The sequence below is a fragment of the Urocitellus parryii genome, chromosome 5 (genome assembly GCF_045843805.1).
Source record: "Urocitellus parryii isolate mUroPar1 chromosome 5, mUroPar1.hap1, whole genome shotgun sequence".
Classification (NCBI taxonomy): domain Eukaryota; kingdom Metazoa; phylum Chordata; class Mammalia; order Rodentia; family Sciuridae; genus Urocitellus; species Urocitellus parryii.
In genome coordinates this window covers 167,893,445-167,912,188 of record NC_135535.1, presented here as the reverse complement: position 1 = coordinate 167,912,188, position 18,744 = coordinate 167,893,445, and the positions used below count along the sequence as shown (strand labels likewise).

At 48.1% G+C, this 18,744-nt stretch overlaps 1 protein-coding gene across 1 annotated transcript in view; it reads right to left on the bottom strand.

Moving 5' to 3' along the window:
• The window catches only part of Tspan14 (tetraspanin 14), a 55,936-nt gene extending 46,078 nt beyond the window's left edge, over positions 1 to 9,858 (bottom strand). Inside the window, exon 1 of the mRNA XM_026406658.2 lies at positions 9,779 to 9,858. The gene's annotated coding sequence lies outside the window, so the exon portion shown is untranslated. The remainder of the gene's footprint in view (positions 1 to 9,778) is intronic.
• Positions 9,859 to 18,744: the final 8,886 nt, after the last annotated feature.

Genomic DNA, 18,744 nt, shown 5'->3' with positions numbered 1-18,744 from the left:
CCTCCCTCCCCTAATCCATCCCAGGAAGGAAAAACTCTTGTGCCTTACCCCCTGTTTCTGCTCTGAAAAGAAGTCCCTGCTCAAAACAGAAAGCCCATCTACTATTTACCCAGGCACCTTTTACATAGGCTTTTAAAATCACAGCATGTTAGGCAAGTGCCAGTCAGTCCCAGCAACACAGCAGACAGGATACCAGGGACCCCAGAGCAGCAGACCTGATCCTCACACTAACCCCTAGACCTGCTCTTCTGAAAGCAGGCCAGCTCCAGCCTGGTTCTCAACCAAGGCGCCCTCTTCACACCCACCCAGGTCCAGCAAACCCCTGAGGCAGCTCAAACCCACAAGTGAGAAGCTGCCTTTCTCTCCTCAGATCCCTCTCTCGCTCTGGCTGCCTCCTCACACTCCTATGTCACACTTTTGGGTGCACAGGCCTCATGACCCACAGGGCTCAACCAAGGGACTCAAACATGATGCTCATGGAGACAGGCAAGCCTGAGGTGAACCAAAGACAGGCTGGGATGTGAACCAGACTGCAAAAATATAAGATCCTTTCAGAAGAAATCCTCAGAAACTTCCATTCTCCCTCTTGGAAGAAGGAGTGTTTCCTTCCAGTTAAGCACCCAATGCCTTAATCTCATAGCCAGCCAACATGTATGTGATAGCCTGCAGAAACAAAACACTGAAAGCAACTTCAATGTCTGTCAACAGGGGACTGGTGAAGTGAGTCAAAAGTCACTATTCAGCAGAATGACCTACTGTTTTAAAAATAATGGACTAAACTCTACTAAAATGGAATAATCCCAGGATAAATTTTAGAGTGAAAAAAAACAGTAAGTGCAGAACAGTGTAATTAGTATACCACCAAGGGAATAAGCTAGAGAGGAGTACAGACATGCCTGACTAGGCACAGAACATCTGGTGACCAAGGGCCCCCTGGGGCAGGAGGGGTATGTGTATGCACAATTGGGGACAAAGAAAATATGAATTTTCATTATATCTTTGCTCTGTTTTTCATCACATATATATTTTTTAAAAATAAAAAGTTAAACCTAAAGTAACATTTAAAATACCTAAATTCTGTGGCTGGAGGCACAAAAAAACTTTACCTACAGCTTTGCAGACAGATTGTGATATCTCTTGAGAACAAGGAGTAGAGAGGGGATGGGGGAGGGGAGGCAAGAAGAAAGGGAGAAAGAAGAGATAGAGCAAGGAGGGAGGAGAGTGCCAACCCCCAAGCAACTTGGAGTCCCTGCTTACAACTCCATCCCAAGTCCCAAAATAGTAAATTTGCCTAAGAAGAGCACAAACAGGCTCTGATAAAAGCAGAAAAGAAATTATGCCAAACCAAGGACCATCTGTGGGACTCAAGGTCCAGGCACTAGGTGTGCGTGTCTATCTGTCTGTCTGTCTGTAACCCAAGCATTCAAGCAGGGATCCTATAGGGCCCCAGTCATTAGTCAGGCTCAAGGTCCTAATGTTATAATCCCATCTCCATTTTAGCAGCTAAAGAAACCTATTTCAACAGATTTCTAGGCCTGGCCCAATTCCAAGGACAAGCTAAAAACAATTTCTCCAAAATCCTAATCCCTTAACCACTAAACTCCATGTACCTTCAGGAAATGGAAGCTACAAAATGGAGTTGTACGATGCATTTGTATATCTATCTCTTGCTAAAGAGATACATATATGTTGTTTAAAAGCCCTCTTTAGCTGGCCTATCAATACTCTGCACTCAGAAGCACTGATGTATTTCCTCCAAGTGATATGGCCCCAAAGGAATAATACAAAAACAGTCCCAGACTCTCCTGCTGCTAAGGGATATGACACAATGGCCATTAAGTGCCAGGAATGGCCAGACCATCTGGGGAGAGAACTGGAGGGCAGGGAATGGCCATAAGCAAAACCTTTCCATGTAAAGAATGCTCCACCCTATCCCTGGGGATACCAGCACAGGCACAATTTCCTAATGGTCTCAAGTTCACAGGCTGCTCAGGCCAGAGAAAGGAGGCCAGAGAGAGGGCAGGTGCATGTTTGGCTCCCCCTTCTCTAAGATGCTCTCTGATGATTGTTATGTGTTCAACAAGTAACCTCCAAATTAACAAGCACAAATGAGAGCTCACAAGCAGAACCACACTGGCATTTGGAGTCCTCAGACTTCAGTTTGGGGGAACAAGTTCCTGATCCCCTGGATGGGCTCAGTGCAAGTCCTGGGCAGGTCTTAACCTGAAATCTCACAACCCTGCATGAGACCAAGTCCAGCACTTCTCCAGTCCCATCCCCACCCCTGAGAGGCACTGTTTCTCCATAGTATACCTTGTGACACTGAGGCTTGCACCTGCCCCCACCACCTGACCTGCCTCCCAGAGGGAAGCTCCAGGACTACCCTCAGGCAGCTCAGGCTCTGAATTAAACTGCCCATCCACCCCTGTGCCCGGGCACACGCCACTCCCTCTTCCTATTTTTCTCAGCATCCCAGGGCCATAGGGAATGAATGCCCCAACACCACACTGACTCTTTTCTTGGCATCCCCCCTCAAAACTTATCCTGTTTACACACTGCTTGTATTTCACAGGAAGCAACTATGACAAGGAGACAAAGCGTGTGGGAGGCAGGATGGCTGTGGAGAGCAGGGCTGTGTCACCATTCTTCCCCTGCAAGGGTGGAAGCCAAACACTGGCCTTTGGGAGATAGGTAGGTCCTTACAGGCAGCCAACAGGTTTTCCCTACAAACAGGCAGCCTGGTTCCTATAACGCTGACTTCTGAGATGAGAGTGGCCAAGACCAAACATACCATCTTCTCAAGGAGGCAGGTGGGAGCCTGCCCTGATTGGTAAGGGGCAGAGTCTGACCAAGTAAGTGGAAAGGCAAACAGAAAACCAGGGGGAGCATGGCTCATGGAGCAGAAGGAGCCAGGCTGACTGGATGCAAGGATCCAAAGGCCTCATACAGGGAAAAGAACTGTGGGGTTATCACAGGCAGAACACGCAGTAGCTCACACCAGGAGGGCGCAGAACAGAAAGTACCTTCAGTCCAGTCAGACAGAAGATCTGCACAGCACCTCCCTGGGCCCAGCTCAGAAAAAAGAGACAGCACTAGGCTGAGAGAGGGGTGGGGCACAAAGTTGTCAGACCAGTTTGCTAGACCAGACCTGGGCAGCAGGAAATGCAAGCAACTCAGTTTTGGAAGCCTGGCAGATGGAGCTATCCAGAGAAAAGTGGCAAGGGTTGGTTGGCCAGCAGATCCTGCTGTGGGAGATTAGTGGGCTCCAAGGGTCTGGGTCTTCATTTCCTTGGAGCCCACTAATGTTCATTTCCTTGGAGCCCATTAATTCCTTGAAGCTCCCTACTAGCCTGCTTCCTAGTAGGCAGATTTGATTCTGCTTCACTATCCAGAGGAGAAAATGTAAAACTGTGATCTAGGACACTTGGTCAGAAATTAGACACAAGTTGGTCAGAAATTAGACACAACTGCAGCAGGCTAGTAGGGAGGAAGCCAAGAGATAAGGAACCAGTAGATGGTGAAAATAAAAAGACCAAGGTTCTGGAAACAATGAGGGACCCTTATGAGAAGGGACACCCACAAAGAAAGACCACTCCTGTGGGACAGGGGTAAGTAGTCATGAACTTAGACTAGAGCAAGAACCATGGACAAGCTAAATACAGGTCACTGCTGGCCATGGGACACTGAAAACAATTCTGTCCTTCATCAAACTTTTTAGTCAGGTCCTCTGAGCCCTCTGCTGAACTAGTTCTGACCTCGGGCTTCTGTCTCTATCTTAAAAGAGCCCAGTATTACCAAAAATCCTGCTGAGTTGGTTTATTCCCAATGTCCAATCAAGTGCCTCATCTGCCACCATTCACTAGTTAATATCTAATCACTTGGGCCTACCTTCAGCAAGAATCCTATTACATCATTTACAAAAAAAAAAAAAAAAAAAAATCCTATCTTCTTAGAAATTTTCCAGGTCCCCCACACACTGCTCCTAGCTGTGAAGTCCCAGTCTTCCTTTGTTGAATTTGGAGTTGAGCCCAATCTCTCTCCCTTACTAAAAATCCCATTGCCATTGTCCTGAATAGTTTGCCTAAATGTTTATAAACAAGTGCCAGAATAATTTTTTTCTTGAACCATTCAGAGCTCCCCAAAGCTTCCCAGACCTATCAACTCCCACCCTTTACCCCGTGTCCCCTACACTTCATCTGGGGTTAGAGCTGGCATCCCCTTCCAAGCCCCAGGAATACACCCCTTTCTGACTGGAGCGAAGGACTGAAACAAGACTACTACCCTGCAGGCTGGTTAGGCACCAGTGAGATCATGGAGATGGGTAATGGTTACTCAGTGGGCATTTACAGCCTCTCTGTGGAGCAGGGAACTGAGCACAGCTAAGTGCCCCTCAGACTGGGCACATACTCTTGCTGTCCTGAGCCCCACCACAGCCTGAATTGCTGCAGTGAATTTATGGCACCCAGTTGTACCTTCCTGGGAGGCCCCAAACTGAAAGTTAGGTGACATCTTCTTCTGATGCCTTAAACTCAAGACCCTGCCTAAGGACTTTGTGTCCTTGGATATGCTACCGCCCTAGGCCCTCGCAGGATCAGGACTCTGACACCTCAGAATACAGACAAAAAAGTCAGGGGCACTCACTCCCTTCAAGATGCTGTGTGGGTCCCTCTCCTGAATGTCAGAGTTGTGAATTCCTCAAAGCCTCTTTTATGAGTGCTCCTTGAGCTCTGTGGCATACATGAGCATAGGCCCAAGAATTGGCACACATATTCAGGGAAAACCCAGAAAGGGTTCACCAGCCCCTTGCCCTGGCCCCTCCCCAAATCTTACCCATGCCAACAGCGGAAACTCAGGTCTGCCTAATGCCAGGGAACACAGAGTCTGAGGCAACACTAGGGGCCAACCTCCTACTAGGATCCCAGCAGCTAATTGAGACAACTGTCATGGCTCTCAGTCATCCAGAGCAGGCTGACAGAGCTCAAGAAGAGAGGAGCCTGACTCTCCAGCTATTTAGCCAAGGTCTTTACCCTGTTGCTCAAAGAGGGAAGCAGACAGACCTCAGGAGGTAAAGGTTTCAACTCTGATCTGCCGAGGCCCACTTACAGACCTGCTGCCTCCTAAGAGAAAACCACAGCCCAGCCCAGCTCCACCCAACCCTACCAGGCCCAAGAGTGGAGGAAGTGGGGTTCCCAGAATCAGCTGCTGGTAAGTACTTTGCTGAGAGCCTCCAGACAGATGGCACTGTCCCAAACAGAATATCAGGCCTGACTCGGGCTCTGGACCCAGTTTCTCAAATCTGAAGTGTTACTCACACTCAAAGCAACCCAGTGAGACAAGAAGGCAGATTTGATTCTGCTTCACTATCCAGAGGAGAAAATGTAAAACTGTGATCTAGGACACTTGGTCAGAAATTAGACACAAGTTGAAAGCTGGCCTCCCCACTGTCCACTCTGTGAGCTGGTTGGTGCCAGTCATCTTCATGTTGAATCATCAGAGATCCTGAACAATGCCCACTAGCCAGGTACTGTGCTAACCAACACAATTACTTGCTCTGTCCAAATGAAAAACATATGCGGTTAAGGGAGAAATGAGTGGGAGACTACAAAACCCTATGCTCTTCACAGTCAGAGAAGACACTGCTTTTTGGGTTTGGGAAAAGCAAACCCAAAATACTGGCTTCTCTAAGCCCAAGAGTTTCAAATCACCAGTCTACACAGCTCCCTGGGGACTCTGATGGCCAGCCAAGAGTGGGAACTGCTGGAGATCACAATCACTTGTTCCTCCATTCCACAGATGGGAAAAGAGGATCTGCAAAAGGAGAAAATATGCCTAAGGATAGTGAGTTAGCCATAATGCAGAAGAACCTGAGGTCTCTCCACCATTCCCAGTGTCTGTGGGGTATATTGGATGTCACCAGAAACCAAGCAGGTAATGAAGCACAAAAGCAAGAACTTCAGTGTAGCTCATTTTTTAACATCATCTGTTTTTTAATCCCTTCTAGTAGATGGTTCCAGAGAACCATCCCAGCCCCATACTCAATCCTGTTTGCCAATGAGTCCACCCTCCACTTACCTCTCCACACAAATACTCCTGTCCACACTTCTAGGCCTGCAAGCTCAGCCTCAGAATACAAAAAGGGAAGGGGGAGGGCACAGTTGCCAGAGGTAACTCTATCTGTTCCTGCTTCAAGGAAAGGTGGCTAGCCACATCTAGGCGGGATAGGAAGTGCAAGATATCCTAGAACTCACAAGCCAGGGCAGTGAAGTTGAACAGGAGTCTGGCTTAACCTCTCAGGAATAATAATATTTCACTTAAAAGGCTACTGGGACTCAGCAGCAAAAAACAGGTATCATCATACCTAGCAGTGGACTGGGACCTGAGCATGTGCTTCGTAAGAATCTCTGACCTGAAACTTGCCACTGGTTCTTGAGCTTCTGAATGAATGGATGAATTAATGAATGAGCAAAATAATATTCAGGAATTCAAGTAACTTACCCAGGACCAGAGGATCGAAGTGCCTTTGCAGACCACCTCTTACTATCCTGAAATGCATTTTTGTTTACCATACCTCTGCCTTTCAAATGTAGCACCTCATTTCATCTTTAACTTAAATGGTGCTTCTCTAATTCAGGATTACTGCTCCTGGTGACATAGATACATACAATGATAATAGGATCCCCTCTGTGGGAAGAAACCACAGAGGAAGGAACAGTGGCAGGCAAGTGTTGGGCATAAGTGCTATTCACCAAATGTTTCTGATTCTATCTCCTCCCCACTTCGCAGGTAAATATGGCCATGTGACTTGCTTCAGCCAATGAAATACCAGTTCTAGGTAGATGGGCTAAGAATCAGGGGAGGATTCATCATGCTCTCTATCCCTCTGTCCAAGTGGCCAGGAATGTTCCAATGAATCCGCATAGTACCATATGTGGTCCTATAATGAGGACAACATAAAGACAGGCAATGGATATGTAGAATGAATGAGAAATAAACCTTTGTTGCTTTAAGCCTCTGAGATTGTTGTTACCACATCAAACCCTGATCTCTCTAGACAGATATAAGCAGTGACTTTTCAGTCACTTTTCCCATTATCTGTCCTTACCACATAAGCTACATCAGCAGTCAATCAGCAGGGATCTGGAGGTACCTGCTGTGTGCCCAGGCTGTGTTAGACTCGCAAGATGCTTTCTGATGCAGGGATATAAAGGCAACTGCCCCAGTAAGAACTTAGTCTTTCTGCTGCGGGCCAGGTTTGTTCAGTATATTAATCAATTTTAATCACTTCTTGGAGGACGGCATTAAGTAATGCCTGTTTCCAATTAGCAATCAGGAAATCCAGCTCAAATTGAAAACTCAAGCTAAGTTACTCTGTGACCTATCTTGACCACTGTTTCCTATCTGTAAAATGAGGTGGTTAATATCATCTCACACTGGGTTGTTTCAAGGATTAAATGAGTAAATATAAGTAAAACTAGCATAGTTTACTGGTTTAAGTCTCAGTAAATACTAAGCCTCAACAAAGTCACTATTACTATCAATATTAAACCTGCCACATATTTGCGGTACGCTTCTCCAAAACCTTCCTAGATTGTACACCAGCAAAGGTTTCCCAGGACTGGCACAATGGCAAATGGTGCTGCCAAAGTGAATTCTACTCAGCTGAAGTTAAACAAGGTCAAATCCCTGAGCGCACTGTGACCTAGAATGAGGCCTCAGGAAATGGTTCCATACACCCTGGCCTCCCTGGGAACTTCACTCCCAAAACCTGCAAAGCAGGCCCCTCCCCTCCCACGCAAGGCATGAGCTTCATCCTCCCACTCCCAAACATGGAAAGGGAGGAGCGAGTCCTCACCTGTCCTAAGAGATTAGCACAGTTGCTAAAAAAGGGGTGGATCTTCCCTGGGCAGATAACACTTCTGCAGCCCCCTCTCCTCCATGCCCTTTCTTCCTGGGAGCAGCCACAAACCTGCAAAGGCATCCATGACTCAAATTCCTGTTTGATGCTGCTAAACTCAAATCAATAAACACTATTGGGCACCTACTTAAGTCCAGCCTGGAATTTAAGACCACACAGGTTTTACAGATGGTCAGGGAATCACTAGTCCTAGAACACTGCCTGCAACAGTGCCAGATAATATTAAGTGGTCCAAGTAGTGGAGTTAAGAAATGAAAGGAAGAGACTGACACATCAAAGAAGTCTTCACCTGAAGGTGGAGTGCAACAAAGGATAACACAATGAGAAGGAGAGGGAAAATTTATCTGGTAGCCTGGTTTCTAAGGTCTGACCTCGAAACAATAGAAATCTTCAGAATGGGGCCTGGGGGTATAGCTCAGAGGTAGAGCATTTGCCTAGCATGGTGTGAGGCCGTGGGTTCAACCCCCTAGTGTGGCAAAGTGCAATGGCACTTCGATCGCACCGCAAGCACACGCGTGCACACACACAAACACACACACACACACTGAATGGGACACAAAACTTGGGGACCGTTGAGGAAGGGGGCTAGAAGGCAATATGGAGCCATGATGGAATCTGGCCTTCATTCTGAGGGTGCCAGCACCCAGGAGCATCCCTGAAAGGAAAATTGCCTCCACCAACCACTGTACTGGCTGAATGTGGATCTCCAGGTTTCCTTTCACAAAAGGGAAGGGGTGGCCCAAGCACTCAGATGGCACCAACTTCTACTTCCAGGTCAAGGGGCAGGGTGAAGGCTTCTTTGAGGATTTGGCATACAGCTGACACACCAGCCCAAGAGTGACCTCCTGTAGAGCAGATTCCAGCTCTCAGCACACCTGCAGAGGCTCCAACTCAAAGCCCTACACTCTCTGGCATGAAGTCCTCAGACCAGCGTCCAGGGACAGTTATTTAGTACTCACCACTGCTTGGTGGCCAGCGCCAGAATACTAACGGGCTCATGACTTCCCCAAACTCCGACTTTCTACGGAGGCCAATTTTAAGTTCCCAAGACACACGTTCAAGTGGTCCCAAGGCCAACGTCCCTACACACACACACACACACACACACACACACAAACTTCCTAACCTCCGCAACGGGGACGGAGCAGCAAGCTGGGACGAACCACAAAAGCAACCCGGCCAAAGCTTAGGCCAGGTCAGGGGTCGGGGGGAGGGGGGGTCGGGCTCTGCTTCCAAGCACGGAGAAGCTGGGTCTCCACGTATTCAAACTCCGGCAGCCCCAAGCCGGAGCCAAGCAGAGTCGGACGCACAGTCGCGTGCGCGACTTGGAGAACACCCATTGCTGAGTAGGGGGAGGGGGCAGCCCTCACTGGCCTGTACCCACCCCTCCACCTTCAACCCCGACCCTCGCTCCCGGGTGCCGAGGTTTGGCTACGGAGCCGAAGAGAGCGCCCACCCCGGGACTCGCGGCTGGGGACGAAAGCCGAGCCCGGAGCGACGGCGGGAATCCAGCCCCTCCCTCGCAGGGTACTCCCACCCCCGCCCGTCCCCGGGGGAAACCAGGGCGACTGAGTCAGGAGCGCCAGCCGGATCACCCGCCGCGCCTCTCACTCCGCCCGGAGCCTGAGTTCGGCTCCGCAGGGTCCGGGCCGCGGCCTCCAACCTCTCGCGGGCGATCCGGGCAGACAAAGCCAGCGCCGCCCGCGGGGCCGCCCCCGGGCAGGCGAGGAGGCAGTCTGAGGGACAGAGCGGGAATCTGGGGAGCAGTCCTTGTCTCCGGTGGACGTTCACTGAGGGGTTCGGCCTCAGACAATGAGGCGGGCAGGGCCCGACGCTTAGGCTGGGGCTCCGCGCGATACTCACCCGGGCGCGGCAGCGGCGGCGCGGCCCGGTCGGCCGAGGAAGTTAGAGCAAGTTCGGCAGCGCCAGGCGGGAGGGCGCGACTCGGGCCGTCCGAGCGGCGGGGGCGGGGCGCAGAGGGGCGTGGCCGGGGGCGCGGCGCCTGGCGCCGGCGAAGGAAGGGGCGCCGCTTCCCTTTGCCTCCCGGAGCGGCCCCGCGCCTGGCCCCGCCCCGCCCCGCCCCGCCCGCCGCGGATCGACCCTCCCCCGCCGCGCCCCGCCCCGCCCCGCCTTCCAGCTCTCGGAGCACCCCAAGCTGTGAGGCCAGATCGCCGACCCGCCCCTTTGTCCGACTCTGGGCGGTGCCCTAGGCTGGGGGCAGCCCTGGTCCTTGCCCTAGCGGTGGGTGAGCGGCGCAGGCGGAGCCTGGACCCTGGGCGGGCATTTGTGGCCACTGCGAGCAGTCGCGAACGCCCCTCCGGTCTTGCCCCAGGTTTGGCCCCAGCGGAGAACAGAGAGCTGTGGGAGGCCACATCTCAAGGGATGCTCAGGGCGACTGGGTAGTGGTGGGAGAAGGATTAGGAAAATGGCTGTTTTGAAGATGGAAGGCGTTCTTGCCCGGCCTTGGAAATCCAAGGTGGGGGTAGTCTGTAAAAGAAGAGATGGTAAATTAAGATTTTTATTTCTTTGCATACGGAACACTAAGGACTCGCTCCTTCCAGCCTTGATGCTAAAAATACCACGCTTTCTTTGTATCTCCTGCTGAGATTTGTTCCTCACCTTTATGATGAGGAGGTGGCTGAGGTGATTCTTGGCGGCATGGGAGACCTGAGGTACGGACAAGTATGCAGGGGGATCCACCCTGCTGGCATGCATCTCGTGATGAAAAGGCTGACCTTCCTAGCATCGACCTCCCTACTTGTAAAGTGAAGCACAGGCACACTGCTGTTGCTTAAACTCATAGAGGGGACTGAGGATCAGGTAGTCTGCTCTGTCTGGCAATGCATCACAGGAATCTTACTAGGCTGGGGGCACAGTCACCGCACATCTGTAAGCCCAACTATTTGGGAGGTTGAGGCAGGAAGATCAAAAGTTAAAGGCCAGCCAGCCTGGGCGATTAAGTGAGATCCTGTCTCAAGGTAAAAAGGGCTGGGCATATAGCTTAATTGTAGAGCGCTTGCCTAGCAAGTGGGAGAAGGACCTGGGTTCAATTCCCAGCCCTACAAAAACAAAGAGAGAGAGAGATAGATAGAGAGAGAGAGACTTGAAATGGTATCTGTTCAGTTTATTCCAGTTATTGCTGTTTCTTTAAGGGATTGCAACTGTCTCTGTGACACCCCAGGTAGTTTAGGGACCTCTATGGGAACTTGACCGTCCAATTATTTTCAGCAGACAGTAAGTGCTTGATTGGGGGCCTGATGTGTGCTGGGCTCTCTTTTCATGCTGGGTATGCAGTGTTCTTGAAGTAGAGGGGTGAAAGCTAGAACGTAGTATAGCTATCATATATGGACAACCTAACAGGAAACAGAGAACTTGGAAGGAATCTCAAAAGGGATGTGGGCATATAGGAGGCTTTGGTAGAGATTGCTAGATTACTCTAAAAACCATTCTCACCCTTTCTTTTCATAATAGAATTTCTCAGCCTATCCTGCAATTATGAATAATCATGTGACTCAGTTCTAGCCAACAGGATGTAGGGGTGATCATGTGCAAATTTTAAATTGGCTTTAAAGGAAATAATGTGCTTTCCTCAGCCATTGTTCTTTCTTCCTCACTGGAATATATGGATATACTGTTGGAGCTCCAGTAACCATATGGAATCTGTAGTAGAAGCCATGTATTGAGGAGGTTATGGAAGAGTGAGAATAAATGTGGGTTCCTGATATTTAGGGAGTCACCACACCTACTCAGCTACCTACCTATTGACTTTTTATATATGTTTAATCTTCTATTTTCTGGTGCTTGTGACCACATTTAATTTTGACTTTTATTAGACTACAGAGGAGTTTGTTAAAATATAAATTATCCCAGAGCAGGTTTGTACAGTGATAGGAAAGATCTAGGAGAGATAGAAGGAGCAGTGACTCTGAAGAGCAGACTAAAGAAGATGGGATATGGGCACTGATGAAAAGGTCACCTCTGATGGAAGGAGACTGCCACAGTTATTAAGAAAAGGACACAGAGGCTGACATATTTCCAGTGAAGAAAAGATGACCATTCACATCTGATGATATCTGTGTAATCCTGGATGTGAAGGTCATGAGCATAGAACAAGAGGAAGGAGAGTGAAGACAACTTTGTGAACCATAGACTGAGTGATGTTGGAGGTTCTGCCAATCTGAGCAGCCTCTGGGACACATTTTTCTTTTTAGACAGGTTGAACACACTGCTGCAGGTTCTTAAGAGGGTGGGGATATGAGGCTGGGGTTGTGACTCAGTAGTAGAGCTCTTGCCTAGCATGTGTGAGGCACTGGGTTTGAGTCTCAACACCACATAAAAATAAATAAATTAAATAAAATAAAATTTTAAAGAGGGTGGGGAAGATCCCTCACAGAGTCAGCATTTCCTACCCCACCTCACCCCACCCCATCCCCCAGCAGTTCTCACTGGACACTCACATCTGATACTCCTCTGCCATTCCCAGCTACCCAGCTTTCCCATTTTGACAGCAACACGGGGTTGCTTCTGAGAGCAGCAGAGAACATCCATTCAGAATATGTTTTATTTCCTTTATTAAAAAATGAAAGAATTAGGATAGAGACAGCCCCAACTTATAAAAGAATTGTATTGTAACTAGTAATTTCCTTTGCAGACTAGTCCCTAGGACTGTAATTGCCAATAAAATAGCTGAATTAAAGTACTGACTACAAGCCTGGAGTATGGATTGTGGGAACAAGGAACAGTAAAGAAAGAAAGAAAGCAAAGAAGTCAATAGTTTCTTTTCCTGAAGCAAATATCAATTAAAGTTTAAGTGGAAGAACTTGGTTTTTGTCTTCCTCTGAATTCCTCCATAGTCCTTTGTCCTGAAGCTGCTCTTGCCCATCCTGGGCTGTACAACCATGTATGCACTGGCAAGGGGCAGGCACAGGGGACCTTAAAGAGAAGTGAGATTTGGTGACAAACTTTCCTAATTCATAGCTTTTTCATCTTGTGCAAACCATATGACATCTATGAGTCTTAATGTTCTTACCTAAATTGTCAAGGTCTTAGTAATACCCATCTTACAAGCTCCTCGCACAAATTGGCTACAGGTGTAGGTCAGTGGCAGAGCACTTGCCTACCATGCTACCATGCACAGGGCCCTGAATTTGATTCCCCAGCACCTCCACCAAAAAAAAAAATGAGAGAGAGAGAGGGAGAGAGGGAGAGAGAGAGAGAGAGAGAGAGAGAGAGAGAGAGAGAGAGAGAGAGAGAGAGAAGAAAAGTGTCAAATGAAATAGTTTGTAAAACTGAAAAACAGTAGGTAAGCTGTGAAGAACTCTGTTACCCAGGAACGATTTCTTATTAAGGCCACACTGCCAAAGCTCTTCACAATAGTCAGGAAATAATTAGTTGGAAGCAAGAGGCCTCTACTTAAACCAATGTAGGAAAATGGGGAGGGAAGAGATTACCGGAAGGATATTCAGGTCACTCAGAATCGAAAGAAGAACCTGAAACCAAAGTTATTCTGGAAATTCATGGCTGATACTAGGGGCTTCCCAGACCAGGACCCCCTGCCTTTCTCTCCTACTTCTTGGAGTTTGCCATTTCAAAAGTATATGACTGTGAATAATTCTATACTCTAGCTTGATTTGGACAAGTTCCAAGAAAGATTTCTAATTTGTCCAACTCTTGTCATGTGCCCATTCCTGGACCAATCACTGTGGTGAGGGAGATGGGATACCATAATTGGGCCAGCCTGAGTCACATGCCCATAGCTCAAGACCTATGTTACAAGAAGGGATGGTGAGTGCAGGACCAACATCATAATTCCTGGCAGAGTCTTGTATAGCCGGTCCTAGGCAACCACTGAAAGGTTTTAGGCAGAATAATGACATTGACAAGTTTGTGCTTTAGAAGATCCCTAAGACTGCAGCCAGAAGAGTGGGTTGAAAGGAGCAAGATTAAAGGGGGAGGGGAGGATTATAAAGGAAACTGTAGTAATAATTCAGTACAGATAAGGCAGAATGGAGAGAGGTGGACAGAGTCAGGATGCTTCCTGGATATAGAACTGAGGGTGAGGAGTTGAATGGGAAAATAAGGAAACAGGAGACATCATATTCTGGCTGAATGAACAGTGGTGCTATTCGCTGAGACAAGGAACTCAGGGGTCCTTTGTATATGTATATCCAATGAGAGTTGATGACTTAGACCTCCTCCATTCGAAGTGCCTCTGGACAGAAGGAATAGGTCCAATTTGAGATTGTATTCAGGAGATACATCTAAGCAAAAGCCAAAAAATTGCAGGTTTTGTATCAACTAGGAATTGTGTTTAGTCCTTATAACAGTGACCCAACAACATGCTTTACCCAAATGGGTTTTGTTGCTGATGGTAGCTATAGTTATTGAAAAAACTTCCATGACATACTGGGAAAAAGAGCAGGCTGATTGGTACCTCCACAATGTCATTCAGGTCCCAGGTCCACTCAGCTGGTCTGTTCTGGCTCTCCTCAATGGCCATGTTTCAGCCTCAGTCGACTTATAATCATAAAAGAAAAAAGTTATAAAGAGAGCTGTGCAATGGTTCAGGTGAAAATGAGGCAGAATGGAGAAAGGTGGATAGTCACCATAGTTTTCTAGGATGTAGAACTGAGCACTGTTTGGGAATTTGCCAGAAGGCATGAGAGAAAAACAATAGTGCAAAGGATTCAAGGATACTGGAAAGAAAGTAGAGGTGTTGTATCACAGGCCTTGGCTGGAAGGAAGGAGAAGATGGCAGTGGAGCTGGAGGGCCCTCAGTAAATGAGAAGATGATATGGTAACACAAGGCTATGGGTGTAGGAGCAAAGAAGTAAGTCAGTGGCCCTTACTTAGAGTGAGAAAGTTAGGGCCAAGAGGACAATTTGAGGATGGGTCATCTCATCAGTGTATGGCAGGACTTGAGGTATCAGCAATAACAATGAACCAGGTCATAACATCTTTGGGAGACCGTTCACTCCAAGATTAGTTTTAATTGGATGTTTCCTTTCTTTAAAAAGAGGCCAGAATTAGGGGAGAAAGAACAAAAAATAAGTAGATTTCTTGGCCTGTCTTCCAATGCTTACTGTTTCGTTATGATTTTTTTTTTTATTTCACTATGGGGGATTGAGACCAGTGGTACTCTACCACTGAGCTACATCTCTAGACCTTTTTTAAAATGTTTTTTTATTTTAAGACATGGTCTCACTAACTTGCACAAGTTGGCTTTGAACTTGGATTCTCCTGTCTCAGCCTCCTGTGAAACTGGGATTACAGGTGTGAACCACCACACCTGGCTAGAATGAACTATTTTAAGGAATCTGTAAATTTCCAAGTACTTCTTATTCCCATTAGAATCTGCATCCTCAGCCATGTGAACTATGCCCTCAGGTGGTATTCCCTGCAAGACAGAACTAAGATTTGTGATAGTGAACACCAGACACAGAGACAGAGGTGTACTCTTCAGTGATGGGGGCTGAACTTTCAGCAGATGGTGGTAATAAGTAGACCCATCATATCTCTGGGCAAGGTTGTGCCACCCATGAACTGGGGTTAGGGCAAGAAGAAGGTGATTTGACAGGTGACCTCCCAACGTCCTATCATCCTTGACTCAACCATGGTATAATTACTCCACATGAGAGATGGTTTTGCCAAAGAAGGAAACCCTACCTGTGGCTAGATAGGACATCAGAGGGAGACAGCAGATCATAGAAGTCAAGAGTAAGGACCTGAAAAATGAGACCGCTTGGGCCAAACCCCAACTCTCCCTTTGAAAGCTATGTTCTCTCAGGGTTGAGAGTTGCTCATGTCCGTTCAGGGAATTATGGGGTATATGTGGATATAAAAGCCACTTAGAGTTAAGAATGTTATATCTGGAATAATCTCATGTGAACTGACCTTCATAAAGCTCTGGGTTAGTAAACTAAATGTGGAAACGAGGCTCAGAAGGAGTCACCCAGTCCACAAGCAGTAGAACTAGAACTATCATCTTCAAATCCAGACTTGAAACCCCTGTTTGTCTCAATCTCAGGGTTTTGAGGGTCTGCTAAGGCCCTGGGACCTCCAGGTTCAGACCCTGCCAGGAGAGTCCCAGAAAGATCCTCATGTTTCATCCCCAGAAGCACGGGACAGGAGTGCACTGGGACTTACCTGAAGCAGAGAACAGGTGAGTACTTTAGGCATCACAAGCGCCCTTCTCTGTTTCTCTCACAACTTTGGGGCCTTTTAGCTGATCCCACGGGAAAATCTGGTTGTCTTTGGGGACCCATGCCCAACAGCTGCTGCATGTGCACACACTGCCACCTAGGGGCAGTCTAAGGAATCTGAGTTTTTCAAGCTGCTGCTCTGTGGGCGTGTGTTGCAGGCAGAAGGGCGCATATATGCTAGAAAAGGGGGCACAATTTTGCCGACCTTGTGTGACACTGCTTCTATCTGCTTCCTCTGGGAGCACTCGTTCTTCTGATTACCCACTCAGGACCATGTAGTGCACACCCAGCTGCTCCTCAGCCTTCTTTGAGGCACCCTGTTTCCCACTTCCTGTACATGTTTCTGCTCTTTCCAGACTCTGATCTAAGCACCCCCACCCCATCTTCACAGGCTCTCTGCAGTCCCAGTCACTCTGTGTCTTTAGATATTCTCTGTGCACTTGGCCACACCATGTCTTTATCATGAGACTTAATCTCTATCCTTCGGTCCCAGTTACCCCCTGCCTGACCCTAGAACAAAAATCTGATCCTATCAGTCTCCCTCCCCCAAACTCTTAAAAGTTCATCTTGAATACCAACCCCTTCCTGTGTTATTCAGAGGCTGGGCCTAGTCAGCCTCTAAATGGACTGCTGTAACCACATTCTGACCACAGGCTTCCCTTGCACTCAGTGACCCAGCCTGTCCCCTCCATGTAGTGGCCACACAGGCAGGACGTAGGGTTTGAATTTGATCACTCACTTGGAATTTTCCCTTGTGGAAGGAAGGTGCCAAGGCTGTGCCCCACCCCACGGCTCTGCCCTGTCCCCAGTGTGTGTGTGAGAGGGGAGAGAAGACAGGCAGCTACATCCACTAAGTAGTTGACGGGAGGGATTCAGAACTTCCTTGCCTCTCTTCCTGGGAACTAATGGAACATCCCAGCTCAGAGCTCCCATGGGATCAGTTGAGGCCTCATTGTTCAGTTCCTGTCTCTACTCAGTCCTGCTTCCCTCCCTTCCTGCACACACATTTCTGGGTCAGCTTCTGTTTCCTGTGCACTTGATCCCTTGCCCATGCTGTTGCCATGCCTCAGAACACCTTTTGCCCATTCCCTTTGCCTGTGTGAAGCCGGGGAAAGAGAAAGTCATCCAGCACAGCCTCTCCTCAATGCCTTTTGTAGAGCAAGCCTGCAAGGGTCAGGATCTGGTACTATCCCCATGTCATGTACTCCCCATTTGTGCACTGATACTGGTGTCTCTTTTTCCACTGCACCAGCAATTTTAGACTGGCACCCCTCAGGGCTCATGCCAGATTTCTGCTCACTGGCTCCTTTGTAAATGTTTGGTTTATGTCCCAGCCTTTCTCTGAGATGCACACTGAGACACCCCAAGAACCCGTAGCTGATTGCTCTGTTCAGCTGACAACATTAGCATCCCTTCTTGGACAAAGATTTTATTCAAGTCTTGAAAGTTCATGGCCAGCCCATGAGGGTCTGATGTACAGTTGGGCCTGACTGTCATCTAGTCACTATACCCTGGGTGGGAATTTAAATCACAGAACCTGATGAGTCTGGATTAAGTGTGGCCTGGCCAACTCCCTCAGGTTCCCAGGAGAGGGCAGTGATGAGCAACATACAAGCTTATTATCTATCCTGCTGGCTGCTTCTGCCACTGATTGCAAATAATAAAGAAGCAATTTTAGATACACTCACTAGCATTGAAAGCAGAGTTAGTATGTGTTTACAGGTCCAGTTCTGTAATGGTTATGTTATTATTTATCGATATTTAATGGTGTTAAAAACATTTATAAGACTGAGTCATTAGATTCAGGAAGGGTGTAATTGATGTTTAAATGTTCAGGGAAAATCTATTCTGTTAAAATTACAACAATTTGATTTATTAATTGTGGAAATATTATGTAAATATTTAGAGGAATGTTAACAGTTTCACTTTTCTTTCATTGGACATTAGACACGATGTGGAGTTGGAAATGTTTCTCTGTGTGCACAGAGCCCCTTGGGTATTAAATAACAGCTGCAGAGCACCCTGGTGGGTACTGGGAGCCAGTTTAGGTAACAGAGCCTGAGTGGTCTATACTCCAGGAGGTATGAGAGTGCCTTTTCTGTGATCTGTCTCACAGCCCAGCAAGAACCAGTAGAAGGGTATGCCCTCCTGCACTAGGATGACGGGCTCGCTGCTGGTAGCCTCCCAGCTCCCATCCACACAGGCCTGAGGTTTGCCCCAAGGTTTCATGAGTCATGAAGGATGGGAAAGAGATGAGAGTCAGATAAGGGCAGCTTGGCCTCTGCCTGGCAGAGTCTTCAAAGGCTTCTTGCTTCAAAGGGCAAGCAGCAGCATCTGCCTAGGAACTGCCTGCACCTACATCTCCAGGGCCCATCCCAGTCTCTCCTGGCCTCCTCTTCTCTCTCCTCATGAGCCATGCTGGGACAAAAGCCTGGCAGAAGAATGGGCTTCCTCTTCTCTAATCAAACCTGGCCCAGTCAGGAGGGAATTAGGGAGGCCAGGAGGATTAGCATTCCCAGGGCACTTACCTGGATTTGAGCTCTTTTCCAGGCTCCTGTACAAAGAAGCCCATGTAGGCCTATGGGGCTTCCCCAGCTCCTCACTCCATGTGGATTTTTTGCAATTCAG